Genomic DNA, 11,424 nt, shown 5'->3' on the forward strand with positions numbered 1-11,424 from the left:
CCCAATATCAACTTTATAAATCTCTTGATTGGGTTACTAAATTTTTATTTATACTCATTCTTGTTACTTTAATTGATTGAGCAAGAATTAGGAGGCGAATGGCACGGAGCATACCAAACCTGTGCAGATACAAAGGGAGCACTAATTCTAAGTCGGAAATCATTTTCATTGTATTCGAGTTTCAAATAATTTGATTTTTTGTAAGGTCGTTATCTTTGTAATTATAAGTTTTAAGTTTGCTTTAAGATCTTTTACTTGTATTTAATTTTAATGTCGCCAAACTCCTCCCTTTATTTTATTTTCAAATGATACCATATCTTTCAAAACCCTCTAATGGTAATAGTTTGTGATTTAAAACCTCAAAAAAATGAATCGTTATAATATACTAAAATTCTACCCAATTGTCTCAAATTTAGAAAGGTTGTCTATACGCGAGGCAGTTATATATCATAAAAGGCTTTCAGGCTTCCTGTGGCTATGCACCATTCTTTTTCATTTCTTATGTTTAGATTTGTATGCTAGAACTATCTTGTGAGGTGATTCGAATCACAAGTTTAGAAACAATTTTAGAACTATTCTACTGATTAGACCGTTCATCCAGCAATGGATTAAACAATTTTGTGTGGAGTAATGATGAATTTTTCATAAAGTTTAGCAGCACATGCCTAGTTTATTAATAATGTTCTTGAACTTTCATGTGAACACCAAAATCCAACATCGACTGTGACTATAACACAGTTTTCTCTTTTCCAACCAAACAGTATGTTCCCTCAGACAGGGACGGCTCCTTCGACGAAGAGATGCTGCTCCTGTTTTGTTCTTCACACTTGACCAAGCACACCATATTCTAAACTCATCTCCTTTCCCACCACATTCTAAATCCACCCCAGAATTCAATACTTTTACTCTAAACAGTCAATTCCATATCGATTCAATTCTAAACTTAGATAAGTGTTAGCAATTTTTGTGTTATGTCAATTCCATCTCTTTGTCTATTGATTCACTGCCAGAATTTAAAGAAACTATACCATTTTTAGATTTAATACAAGTCCGGCGACTCGAGAACACGACGAGCTTGGATGTGCAGCGCTGTTAATCTTGTTGAGATTTGATTCAAAGTATTCAAAATGAAGATATGATTCAAAGTAGCTGAGATATGATTCAAATATTCAAACTACCAAGGTTTTAGGAGATTGTTAGTAGATTTGAATTTTTCTAGATTTGGATGATTTACTATTTCTGGTCCAATGTATAAGCTATAAATACTGGAATTGTGTAACCTTTGAGTATTAAGTCAGTAGACAATAATAAAGCACTGCAGCTTTCATCTCTTTTATCTATTCCTATATCCCTTTTTTCCAACAATTTTGGTATCAGAGCCAAGTTCATTCGACAAGAGGGCGAGTGATTATTTTCTTTCACAAAACAAAAATGGCAGTAGCTGGTTTTTCTTCCTCTGCACCGTTGTTACCAATCTTTAATGGTGAGAAATATGAGTGGTGGAGCATCAAGATGAAGACCTTGCTCAGATCGCAGGAGCTATGGGACTTGGTGGAGCACGGGTTTGTTGATCTATTAGAACCCACAATAGAAGAAAATGAGAGACTAAGAGAAACCAAGAAAAACGATGCCAAGGCTCTATTCATTATTCAGCAAGCAGTTCATGAGACTATCTTTTCACGAATTGCAGCAGCAACCACATCAAAGCAGGCATGGTCAATTCTACAGAAGGAGTTTCTAGGAGATTCAAAGGTCATGACAGTGAAATTGCAATCTCTAAGACGTGATTTTGAAACTCTACTCATGACGAATGGCGAATCAGTTGCTGATTTTTTGTCAAGATCAATGGCAATAGTCAGTCAGATGCGTACCTATGGAGAGAAAATTTCAAACGAAACAATTGTTGCAAAGGTGTTGAGAAGCTTGACTCCAAAGTTTGACCATGTGGTGGCCGCCATAGAAGAAGCTAAGGATCTATCCATACTCTCCGTTGATGAACTGATGGGCTCGCTTCAGGCTCATGAGGCAAGAATCAATAGAGCATCAGAAAGGAACGAAAAAAAGGCACTACAAGTGAAGGAGACAACTAACAACGAAAGAGAAAATATTCATTTAGGAGGTAGAAGTCGTGGAAGAGGAGGATTTCGCAGCTTCCATGGTGGTCGTGATAACAGGGGTAGATGGAGAAGTGATGGACAGAGACAATTCAATGAACAAAGGAATGTCATACAATGTTACCATTGTAGAAGGTATGGGCACACAAAATCTGATTGTTGGTATAAAAATCAACGAATGAATTTTGCAGCAGAGAATGAAGAAGAAGAAGAAAAGCTGTTTGTGGCGTGCATGGATACTAATTCGAAAAAAGGTGACTTATGGTTTGTTGATAGCGGATGCTCGAACCATATGACAGGCACCAAATTCTTATTCAAAGAGCTTGATGAGACGCAAAAGATTAATGTGCAACTTGGAAATACAAAAGAGATGCAAGTTGAAGGAAAAGGTACGGTGAAAGTGGAAACTAGTCATGGTAAGATAAAACAATTAGATAATGTTCAATTTGTACCTGATTTAGGGTACAATTTATTGAGTGTTGGACAATTGGTGACCAGAGGACACTCAGTTCTATTGGATGATAACACATGTGTCATTACACATACGAAATCAGGCCATAAAGTTCAAATTGCCATGACTTCAAATAAGATGTTTCCCCTTGATATTTCTAACATGGAGAATTTTGCTCTTACTGCTAGCATGAAAGATGACTCAACATTATGGCATCTCAGATATGGACATCTTCATATGAACGGCCTGAAAATACTCAGGGATAAAGGTATGGTTTTTGGATTACCAAGAATTGACTCAACTAATTTATGTGAAGGATGCATTTATGGCAAGCAGACTAGGAAGTCCTTTCCTGTTGGAAAAGCTAAACGAGCTTCACATTATCTAGAACTAATTCATGTTGATTTATGTGGGCCAATGCAAACGAAGTCCTTGGGTGGGAGTATATATTTTTTACTATTCATTGATGACTATAGTCGCATGAGCTGGGTTTACTTCCTACAACATAAGTCAGAAACTTTTCAGAAGTTCCAGATTTTTAAAGCTATGGTAGAGAATCAAAGTGGCTGTCACATTAAAGTTCTTCGCACAGACAGAGATGGCGAGTTCATATCTAAAGAGTTCAATCTATTTTGTGAAGAAGAGGGCATCCAAAGGGAATTAACAGCTCCCTACACTCCAGAACAAAATGGAATCGCTGAACGAAAAAATCGAACTATTGTGGAGATGGCAAGAAGTATGTTACAAGCAAGGAGACTTCCAAACCAATTTTGGGCAGAAGCCGTATCAACATCTGTTTATCTATTAAACATCTCACCAACAAAGGCGGTTATGAATCGAACTCCTTATGAAGCATGGCATGGAAGGAAACCATCTGTAAGTCATTTACGAATCTTTGGTTGTGTTGCTTATGCTTTGAAACATCCTCAAACTCGTCAAAAGCTTGATGAAAAATCTGAAAAATGCATTTTCATTGGCTATTGTACTCAATCAAAGGCATATAAATTATACAACCCCGTTAGTGAAAAGATTTTAGTTAGAAGGGATGTAATATTTAATGAAAACGTGAGTTGGGATTGGAGTAAAGAACAGGAGCAGCAAAAGATTACAGTTGAAGTTTCCCCAAATGAAGAGACAAGGGTCAACTCCAGTGCATCTCCTAGTGCATCCACTGCAACACAAAGTGTGTCAAATTCATCATCTTCAGCATCACTGAACAGTAATTCTTCTCTTGAAGAACTTTCGGATGAGACACCTCCAAGGAAGTATAAATCTTTAGCTGACATATATGCATCATGTCAGTTTGCTCTTACTATTTCAGACCCTATGAAATATGAAGAAGCAACTGAAAAAGAAGACGGGAAGGAAGCCATGGCAGTAGAGATGCAGTCCGTTAAGAAAGATGGAACATGGGATATGGTTGACCTACCAAACGAAAAGTTTTATGGAGATTTACAAGAAGAGGTTATGTAACACCGCCAGAGGGATTCATAGAGGAAGACAAAGAAACAAAGGTATACAAGCTGAGACAGACATTGTACGGGTTAAAGCAGACATACTTACGAAGGCCTTGTCAAAAGAAAAGCTCTGTAGTTGACATCTGCAACTTTGAATCAAGGGGGAGTGTTGAGATATGATTCAAAGTATTCAAAATGAAGATATGATTCAAAGTAGTTGAGATATGATTCAAATATTCAAACTACTAAGATTTTAGGAGATTGTTAATAGATTTGAATTTTTCTAGATTTCGATGATTTACTATTTCTGGTCCAATGTATAAGCTATAAATACTGGAATTGTGTAATCTTTGAGTATTAAGTCAGTAGACAATAATAAAGCACGGTAGCTTTCATCTCTTTTATCTATTCCTATATCCCTTTTTTCCAACAAATCTCTGCTCTGGATCAAGCATGTAGCCGAGTTGGCTGGCTGCCCATATCAAGGAGGCTGATTTCTCTCCCAGAAGCTGCCTTATGTCTTCATGTATGGTTGCTAGAGGAGGCCTTCCCCTCCCATTTACATGTCCAAAAAGAAGCAGTAAGAATTCACCACATTTCAACCTAACCATAAGAAAAGTTAAATGGGGGACAAAAATTAGATAGGAAAATTAAGGAAATACATTGTACTGATAGGCTTATAAAAGGACTATCTCTCTCCCCTCTTGGTGGAGTCCCCCGAGGACAGAATAGCACAAACAACCCTGTAGTTCTGCTTCTGACTCGAAAAATGAAGAAAGACTTGTGGGGAATCATCAGTTGGGTTGGTCCAAATTAATAAGGATCACGGTGTTCCAAATTTTCTAACTAGATCTATTACACGATCCAAGGCAAAAAAGATTTAACAACCATTCATTCTTCATTTACAAAATTGGATAGGCTCGGTTCAACCATCCTTTCATATGTTACAAATTGATTCGATTGAGGAAGGATCATTATTGTGTAAAGATTCTTTTGTGGGGAGACTATAAATACCCCTGAATTATGGGAGACTATAAATACCCCTGAATTATTATGTAAAAATCAAATTTGTGAGGAAGGATGAAATCAAGATCTCAATTGAGACTTTCACCTTTAGAAATCCGAACATCATTCTTCAAGAAATGCAAAGATTCTGCCATTCCTCAAGAAATTTTTCAATTTGCACAGCTCACTTACAAGAGTTTGCTTCTTGTACCAAGAATGCATCGTTTATCCCCACGGTATATAAATAAACCAAAGTCCACTCCACATTTTATATTGCAGAAATATAACATTAATGTAACGGCCCAAATCCACCGCTAGCCTTCGGACTTCCCCTCAAGGCTTTAAAATGCGTATGCTAGGAAGAAGTTTCCTCACCCTTACAAAAGATGTTTCGTTCCAGAAATATAACATTAATGTAATGACCGTTGAAATAGAACTGGAACCACTGTCACATGACCAAAATGGAGAAAGAACAACAACATTTTATTGCACACACGAGAAATAGTTTCAGCAATCCACACATGATATTTGGAGCTTGGTTTCAAACCAAAAAAGCTACAGAGATCCGTAATTTTATATAATTCAGTAAGGTTTCCAAAGTTTGTAATCCAGTGTGCCATATATCTTCAAAACCGAATGTATTAGACATTACGCGAGATACAAAAATGCAGTCGACTCAATCTTCTCCTTATTTCAACCATAGCAGACGAATAGTTCAATTGAACCTGTCAAATCGAACTGGTTCCTGTTTTCTTTATAGTTTAACCATTTTTAACCCAATTTTCATCTTGATTTTCATTATTCTCATATATTTTTCCCTCCATCTATGACCTATTTGAGAAATTTGAAGAATTTATAATTTTTGAAAAGTCTAAACCATCCCCAAGCTCAAGAAACTCAAGAAGCTGACCGACCAAGTAGGTAATCACCCAAGCTTCCAACAAAAAATACTTTTGACTAGGACTTGGGCATAAGGACTGTTAGCATGTTTTATGACCAATTTGAGCATGAAAATGGGTATCTCGGCCTAAGAATTTGAATATTTAAATGGTTTAGCTATATTGCACGTTTTAGGGCTGCTAGGACTCTGGCATGATGTGGCCTAATGTACTCTGCTTGATATCCATGATTATAGTGATTTAATGTTATTTGTATTTCCTAGGAGCATGTTAGGAGGTTGGAATATCTATTTATGTTCTAATTTATATATGGACACATATGTTATGTGTCCAAGAGGATATGCGTAATGTTCTAGTGAGCGTAAGCCTATGATTTGTGTTTCCTTTGTCCTTGAGTCACATTTATATTCTGTTATGACGATATGAGTCAACTAGGTTTACGTGTGGATGGTTAGAGCGCAGTCCCTAATTGTGGCATCGCCTCAACATGTGATAGTCTACTTTGTAGGAATATGACATCACCCGCTTAAGGCCTGTGTCACATTGTTGGGTATTATTGAGAGAGCTCTAGTTGTGCTTAGTGGAGAGACTACCTTGTACCATCTAAGAGCCTAAAACTACATGAGAATAAGGAGCTTATTAGGCACCATCGGTTGAGCTTCTGGCTAGCGTTCAATAGTAGACACATGTGGAGTTATAGGGAGACTAATAGGTTACCTGTAGTGAGTGGCGGCTCCTACCTTTTAGACTCACCCTAGAGCACAACAAATGAGGGCACCCGACTTATGCATAGGAAGCGCGATGACTAGATGGACCATAGAGAGTAGGAAATGAGAGGCTAAATACACCTAGAAACTGGAACAAACCCTAATGGGTGACTTGCACCCTCGGACTAGGAGTAAGTAAGGTATATAAACCTTAAGAGCTTATAGGCTAGAGAAAACTCAAGCTATGGAAACGGCTAACTCTAGAACCCTAAATGAGCACTTGGCATAAGAAACACTGAATATGAGATATTTCAAAGATAGTTTACAAACAAGTTGCTTACTGAGTATTTTTATACTTATTCCTATTATTCTTTGTTTGTAGGTAAAATTAGGGTTTGAGATCCTTCCCTAGGTAAAATTAGGGTTTGAGATCTTTCCCGATAAAATTAGGGTTTCAAATCTTTCCCCAAGCAAAAATTAGGGTTTGAGATCTTTCCTTAGGCAAAAATTAGGGTTTGAGATCTTTCCCTAAGCAAAAATTAGGGGTTGAGATCTTTCCCTAGGAAAAAATTCGTGTTTGAGATCTTTCCCAAGGTAAAAATCAGGGTTTGAGATTTCTTCCTAGGTAAAATTAGGGTTGAAGATCTTTCCCTAGGTAAAATTAGGGTTTGAGATCTTTCCCTAGGTAAAATGATGGTTTGAGATCTTTCTCGAGATAAAATGAAGGTAAAATTAGGGTTGAGATCTTTCCCAAGGTAAAGTTAGGGTTTGAGATCTTTCCCGAGGTAAATTAGCGTTTGAGATCTTTCCCGAGGTAAAATTAGGGTTTGAGATCTTTCCCCAGATAAAATTAGGGTTTGAGATCTTTCCTTAGGTAAAAATTAGGGTTTGAGATCTTTCCCCACGTAAAATGAAGGTAAAATTAAAGTTAGGGTTTGAGATCTTTCCTCGTTTGAGATCTTTCCCTAGGTAAAATTAGGGTTTGAGATCTTTCCCTTCAAAATTAGGGTTTGAGATCTTTCCGAGGTAAAATGAAGGTAAAATTAAAGTTAGGGTTTGAGATCTTTCCTCGTTTGAGATCTTTCCCTAGGTAAAATTAGGGTTTGAGATCTTTCCCTTCAAAATTAGGGTTTGAGATCTTTCCGAGGTAAAATGAAGGTAAAATTAAAGTTAGGGTTTGAGATCTTTCCCTAGTAAAATTTGGGTTTGAGATCTTTCCCTACTAAAATTTAGGGGTTGAGATCTTTCCCTAGCTAAAATTTAGGGTTGAGATCTTTCCCTAAGTAAAATTAGGGTTGGAGATCTTTCCAGGTAAAATTCGGATTTGAGATATTTCCCTAGCTAAAATTTAGGGTTGAGATCTTTCCCTAGCTAAAATTAGGGTTTGAGATCTTTCCCCGGTAAAATTAGGGTTTGAGATATTTCCCAGGTAAATTAGGGTTTGAGATATTTCCCCAAGTAAAATTTGAGATCTTTCCCTAGGTAAAAATAGGGTTGAGATCTTTCCCTACGTAAAATGAAGGTAAAGTTAGGGTTTGAGATCTTTCTTTAGGTATAACTTGTTGGCTTTTTCGCGTTAATCTCAAATTAATTAATTGATGTTTTGACGATAACAAACCTATCTTCATTTATTAACAATTCTTAGTATTTTGTCCTTAGTGTAAGATTGGGAATATAACGATTTCAACGTCTTTTTTGGTTCACTCAAATTAGAGATAAAACGAAGAAGTTTCAGTCAAAACAAGATACCTGACGTGATGATGTGGAGGCAAAATTGACATCATGGACCAATCAAATTCAAAACAAGATACCTGACGTGATGATGTGGTGACAAAATTGACATCATGGACCAAGCGGCAAAATTGACATCATAGACCAATCGAAGTATAACATTTACAAATTTGGTAGAGTAACAATGATGTAAAAGTTTTCCGTTACTTTTAAATTAAAAGAGGAGTATTTAAATTATAAAATTATTTCAATAACATTTATAAAAGTTTTCGATCACTTTTAAATGGAAAGAAATTATAAAGATTTTATTTACATTTATGAAAACTAGTTGTTACTTTTAAATAAAAAAGATTATAATCATTTCATTTATGAAAACGAGTTATTACTTTTAAATGAAAAGAAATTATAATAATTTCATTTAGTTTTCATAAAGATAATTATTTGAATTACAAAATCATTTCAGTTATAAGGATTTCATTTACGTTTATAAAACTTTTAATTATTTTTAAAGTGGTTCATTAACATTGTTTTTATATTATTACATTTAAATATGTTATATATATATATATATATTTATATATTTATATATATATAATAAAAATGAATTTAAAATGTTTTTAATATTTATTTAAAATAATATATATATATTTATTTATTTATTTATTTATTTATTTATTTATTTAAATTTAAATGAAACATGTCTATAATTTTTTACGATAAATTTAAAAATAAATAAATATTATTTTTCGTGGTCCACGTTTCGGTTCACGTTTTAGTGGTCCGTATCAATTTCTATTTTTACAACTTGATCGGTATTTAAACTCATCACCTCTTCGTATTTTTTCACAACACAAAACACAGAACATTTGTTTCCTCGATCTAAATTTTTTTTTAAAAGCCTCCATTATTGCTCTCTCCAAAGTTTCCAATTCTTTTTTTTTTATCTTATTCCTGAGAGAGATGTCTATTACTTCAGAGTATTGTGTGTTTTTGTAAGATTTCAGACAATTGTACCGGTTTAATCCTAAGCCGTGGAAAGGATTGAGTTTACTCTTGAACTTGTAAAAAGAGCAGTGTACCGGTTTGATCCTAAGCCGTGAAAAGGATTGAGTTTGCTCTTGCACTCGTAAAAAGAGCAGTGTAGCGGTTTGGCTCTGATCCAAGGAAAGAGTCATAAAGTTTTATTCAAATTCCCAAGAGGCGCTTGGGGAGTAGAGTAGGTCGAGTTTGACCGAACCACTATAAAACTACGGTGTTATATTTTCTAACCCTTTTCCTATTTAAGTTCTAAATTATTGTTAAGTTTTATTGCATGGTATCAAGTTTGATTGTTATTAAAAAAAAAAAAAAAAAATTGAATAATTACATTGTTGAAACCCTATTCACCCCCCTCTAGGGTTGTCATATCGATCCAACAAAATTTGGGTTTGAGATCTTTCCCTCGGTAAAATTAGGGTTTGAGATCTTTCCCTCGGTAAAATTAGGGTTTGAGATCTTTCCCTAGGTAAAATTAGGGTTTGAGATCGTTCCCTAGGTAAAATTTGGGATTGAGATCTTTCCCTGTGGAAAAAAATTAGGGTTTGAGATCTTTCCCAAGGTAAAATTAGGGTTTGAGATCTTTCCCTAGGTAAAATTAGGGCTTGAGATCTTTCCTTAGGTAAAATTAGGGTTTGAGATCTTTCCCTAGGTAAAATTAGGGTTTGAGATCTTTCCCTCGGTAAAATTAGGGTTTGAGATCTTTCCCTCGGTAAAATTAGGGTTTGAGATCTTTCCCAGGTAAAATTAGGGTTTGAGATATTTCCCTCGGTAAAATTAGGGTTTGAGATCTTTCCCTAGATCTTTCCCTAGGTAAAATTTGGGTTTGAGATCTTTCCCTAGGTAAAATTAGGGTTTGAGATCTTCCCCTGTGAAAAATTTGGGTTTGAGATCTTTCCCAAGAAAAAAATTAGGGTTTGAGATCTTTCCCAAGGTAAAATTAGGGTTTGAGATCTTTCCCTAGGTAAAATTAGGGTTTGAGATCTTTCCCTAGGTAAAATTAGGGTTTGAGATCGTTCCCTAGGTAAAATTTGGGATTGAGATCTTTCCCTGTGGAAAAAAATTAGGGTTTGAGATCTTTCCCTAGGTAAAATTAGGGTTTGAGATCTTTCCCTAGGTAAAATTAGGGTTTGAGATCTTTCCCTCGGTAAAATTAGGGTTTGAGATCTTTCCCTCGGTAAAATTAGGGTTTGAGATCTTACCCTCGGTAAAATTAGGGTTTGAGATCTTACCCTCGGTAAAATTAGGGTTTGAGATCTTTCCCTCGGTAAAATTAGGGTTTGAGATCTTTCCCTAGATCTTTCCCTAGGTAAAATTAGGGTTTGAGATCTTTCCCTAGGTAAAATTAGGGTTTGAGATCTTTCCCTAGGTAAAATTAGGGCTTGAGATCTTTCCCTAGGTAAAATTAGGGTTTGAGATCTTTCCCTAGGTAAAATTAGGGCTTGAGATCTTTCCCTAGGTAAAATTAGGGTTTGAGATCTTTCCCTAGGTAAAATTAGGGCTTGAGATCTTTCCCTAGGTAAAATTAGGGTTTGAGATCTTTCCCTAGGTAAAATTAGGGCTTGAGATCTTTCCCTACGTAAAATTAGGGTTTGAGATCTTTCCCTAGGTAAAATTAGGGTTTGAGATCTTTCCTTCGGTAAAATTAGGGTTTGAGATCTTTCCCTAGATCTTTCCCTAGGTAAAATTTTGGTTTGAGATCTTTCCCTATGAAAAATTTGGGTTTGAGATCTTTCCTTGTGGAAAAAAAATTAGGGTTTGAGATCTTTCCCTAAGGGTTTGAGATCTTTCCCTAGGTAAAATTAGGGGTTGAGATCTTTCCCTAGGTAAAATTAGGATTTGAAATCTTTTCCTCGGTAAAATTAGGGTTCAAGATCTTTCCCTCAATAAAATTAAGGTTGAGATCTTTCCCTCGGTAAAATTAGGATTTGAGATCTTTCCCTCGGTAAAATTAGGGTTTGAAATCTTTCCTCGGTAAAATTAGGGTTTGAGATCTTTCCTTCGGTAAAATGAGGGTTTAGATCT

This window comes from Cucurbita pepo, chromosome 13 (assembly GCF_057944985.1).
Source record: "Cucurbita pepo subsp. pepo isolate OVF chromosome 13, ASM5794498v1, whole genome shotgun sequence".
NCBI lineage: Eukaryota > Viridiplantae > Streptophyta > Magnoliopsida > Cucurbitales > Cucurbitaceae > Cucurbita > Cucurbita pepo.